At 36.8% G+C, this 3,912-nt stretch overlaps 1 protein-coding gene across 1 annotated transcript in view; it reads right to left on the bottom strand.

The window, feature by feature from the left end:
* The window catches only part of LOC127638016 (zinc finger protein 469-like), a 136,207-nt gene extending 133,269 nt beyond the window's left edge, over positions 1–2,938 (bottom strand). The window contains exon 1 of the mRNA XM_052119368.1: positions 2,882–2,938. The gene's annotated coding sequence lies outside the window, so the exon portion shown is untranslated. The remainder of the gene's footprint in view (positions 1–2,881) is intronic.
* Positions 2,939–3,912: the final 974 nt, after the last annotated feature.

The following is a 3,912-nucleotide window of genomic DNA, read 5'->3' as shown; positions in this document are numbered from 1 at the left end:
TACTGCTTCTTAAGCCACAAAATTAATGTATGTTTTGCTGGGGATATTCACTATGCACCATCCACTTTGAAATAAAGAATAAACAGACTCAGTGCCTGAGAAAATATACAGCAAAGATGGCTACTATGATAAATCTAACAGAAACATTCACCTCTTCAGACTGGGAAGGCACATACAGGAAGCAAACTCAAATTTATTACATCAAATCGTGAATATTCCAATAACCCAGACACTAGACGTACACCGAAATACCTCCTGGGTAAAAATCTGTTAGTACCTGGAAAAACTTCCATGCCATCTGATGAACATCATAACTGTGTGAATATTGCTTTACCCTGGCACTGCCAACAGTTTACTGTTCCATGTGCAAATAGGCACACCAGACTCACTGGAACATCCACACAATCTTACTGACAGGACTGTGCACGCTTGAGTGGAAAGTGCCATAGGGGAGAGGAAAGAGGGAGAGCATGAGGGGATGAGGGGCGCTGGGTTTGCCAGTGAGAAATATTTGAGATTCCAGTACCTGGCCTGACCTTTGCAAGTGACCTCCCAGCATGACTTACCTGGGAGGCTTCCTTTATGAGCGACCTGGGGATGGTAAATCTATTCATTTTGGCCCCTTTACAGCTGCAGTGCTGGGGTGTGCATAATCTAATGAGCTGTAGACATTATGGGAGTGGGACAGCATCATGATATACATCCTGAAAATATGATCTCCTAAAAGCCTGTACAGTTGCAATGACTCATTCTGATTTTCTTTTTTTCTGAGTAGCTTTTTCATATGACCTGTGCAAAAAACCTTTGTCATTTGTCTATCTATATATAAAATGTTGTGGTTTATTAGAAGCAAATATACTGTAATTTCAACAACTTGTCATGCTGACAAATGCATAAATAATAAATAAATAATTTAATATATAAAATAAATAAATAAAATATATTGTTTTAAGTTTTCATGTTGCCATGTATTTACAAAGTAATACTAAAGAACTATATCCATTAACTGGGTTAGTAGTTTGTTGAAGTGCTTGTCAATAGTTGTTAATAGTTGTTTATATGTAATTAATAATAGTGAAGTGTAGTATGTGTAACACAGACACTGTAAAATAAACTACTACAATAAATTAGTAGTTTGTATATATATATATATAAACATACAAGAGTTAATTCCGGTCCTCGAATCTGATTGGACGAGAGACGTTCCATGAGCGCTGATGGTCAGACACCATCAGCACTCAGACGCTTCTCTGTCTGTGTATCACTCCGCTTGTATTCATGCCATCTAAACTAAAGTGTAAGAGCAGTGCAGATCTGTTAAGAGCTAATGTAGGCTATGTGTCTCTTTTTACTTCTATTTTCTTTTTACATTACATATGTAAGCCAGCAGGTGTTGGCAAAAGCTAATTTTTGTGTGTAATATGAGCCAGTTAGGTGACGTGAAGCGAATCCATTAGTCATTGTTTAAATAGAACAGTGCTCCATGTTTGCTTGTATTACTACTACACTACTAAAGCTAGGAAATAGCTTTAAATGAAAAACTTCAGCATTAAGGCTCATCACAGCTAAGAGACACAACAGACTGATTGATTACAGAACTCAAGTGCTTACCTCTTACCGGAGTTTCCACATTGTATACATACTGTTCAAAATGGCAGAGGACATTGTGGTTTCTATAGTGATGGACTCTTACGCACCGGCTACCACAAAATAGGGAGAAATACCCCCACTTGGACCACTATTTTACCATTTAGAAAGCTGATCTTCAGAAAGCTGACAGCATCTCTGCTTGGGTGTGGCAACAGGTGATCGCACACACTACATCTCTCTCTCTTTACCTACGGCTCTAACAGCAGTGCTGATGTAGGGCCATATCGCACTCTTGCTTGTGTGATATTGCTTATATATATATATATATATATATATATATATATATATATATATATATATATATATATATAATTATATACATATATAACTTCTTCTAGAGGAGAAACTGCTGAAATTCTCTTCCATTTTTCCTTTTCTTTTCATGAAAACTATATACATAGTTTTTTTTTAGCTTTAATGCAATAAACAAGAATATAAAGAATTATACATTAAATACATATATACTATATAATATGTTATATTGTATGTTTGTAATACATATCTAATTGTTTATTAGATCTGTTTTAGTTGTTTCAAATTGCATTTTAAAGCTAATCACTTTCATACTGGCAATGCATAATAACAAATTACATTTGTGCAAATGCTTTCTGCCATAAGCACCTGCCATTCTATAGTAAAACAAATTAAAATAATAATAAATAAATAAAAAAGTTTCTTTTTAAACATATTTTATCATACAAATAAAAGATGAAAAACTTTTTAGCAATTCTCAAAATCACAATTTGTCATGCTGACATAACGGTGGGATGTCCAGTCATTGTCATGTATAGATACAAAATAAACCAAAACAGCAATAAAATGATACAGCATACTTCATTTCACACATATTTTTTTTATAAAGTACAAATTTTTTATCCCCTTATTAGATCTGTAAGTATGAAAATCTGTAAATGTATTTTAAAATACTGTATCTCTGCCATCTCATTGCCACAAAAACTTTGCACATGTACCAGGACACACAGATTTTGTTTATGGCACTTCTCTCTGGTGGCCAATGACAGTCCTTAAATGACAGTGAAGTTTGCTCTCCTCAAAAGCAGGAGAAAAAGTTGAACAATTTCAACATCATAAAAGTTCAACATCATCCAAAACAAATGTAATCATCCTCAGGCACATCTGTCAGCTGTGCATATATTGTCTGTTTAAGTACAACAGCACTTCCACATTAATTAATGCACACAAGCATCAAGGGGATAGTTCAGACCCTCACCTTGCAAGCGCCGCTTAAACTCCCAGCAACTTAGCGTGTGCTTTCCTGACGTGCTCCTCTTGCTCTTGCTAACTGACGCTTCTCATCCACAACTCACCGCATGGCTCTTATTACACTCAAATGCAAGGAGAGGGCGAGAGAGAGAAGGAGAACCAGTGAGAGAGAGCTTAGCCCAGCCCAGAATGATAAGTGAAGCTGACAAACTCTCCCAAGCTTGAGAAAGCTTGAACTTTTTTTTTCCTAAAGTGTTTGCAAGACAGCACTGTATTGCTTTTCCTTCAGCAATCTGATCGACCAGTCAATCTATCTAATTCTCTGCTCTCTGGAGCAGCGTTCCCTCTCTTCTCTCTCACAATTTCTTTAGCGTCTGGCCTTCACTCTCCACTCCACTCCACTCCATACTTTCTATCTCTCTACAGCTAGAAAAGGGAAACACACCTGCCCTGCTCATATTAAAAGAGGTGATGATTCTCGATGAGGAGAAACTGCTGAAATTCTCTTCCCTTTTTCCTTTTCTTGTCATGAAATCTGATGACAGCTTCTCATTAGCATGTTTCAGAGTTTCCACTTTTTATTGGGGGGTTGGGGAGTGAAAGGGATTTGGGATGAGATCGGGATAAAATGGAGATTGGATTCAAACCCACATTTGAACTCATCTCCCACATGAGTTTCACAGCTAAATGACTGACTTATTGATAATCCTTGCATTGCATAACAGTAAATATCATGAATCTTGAATCTGGAAATAAATACTGTAAATGCATTCAGAATATCAGTGGACAAAGGTTGAAAGATATTTTTAATAAACTGAAAAAAAGACTGTAGAAACTCAGAGTTAGAGACAATTGGGGGCTGGATGGGTTTGTTGACAGTAAGGTAACTGTAAATCGTGTCGCACACCGGACGTGTCTGGCACGCTCCTAAAATTCTGTCGGTGGTACCCAGGTTCAACTCCGGAGGCTGCTCAAATTTCTTCTGCCTGCAAAATTTTTCCATCAAATTCGACCCAAATCATTATCAACATCACTTTG

Source organism: Xyrauchen texanus, chromosome 46 (genome assembly GCF_025860055.1).
Source record: "Xyrauchen texanus isolate HMW12.3.18 chromosome 46, RBS_HiC_50CHRs, whole genome shotgun sequence".
Classification (NCBI taxonomy): domain Eukaryota; kingdom Metazoa; phylum Chordata; class Actinopteri; order Cypriniformes; family Catostomidae; genus Xyrauchen; species Xyrauchen texanus.
The sequence above is the reverse complement of the archived record's forward strand: the minus strand, read 5'-3'. Positions and strand labels throughout refer to the sequence as shown.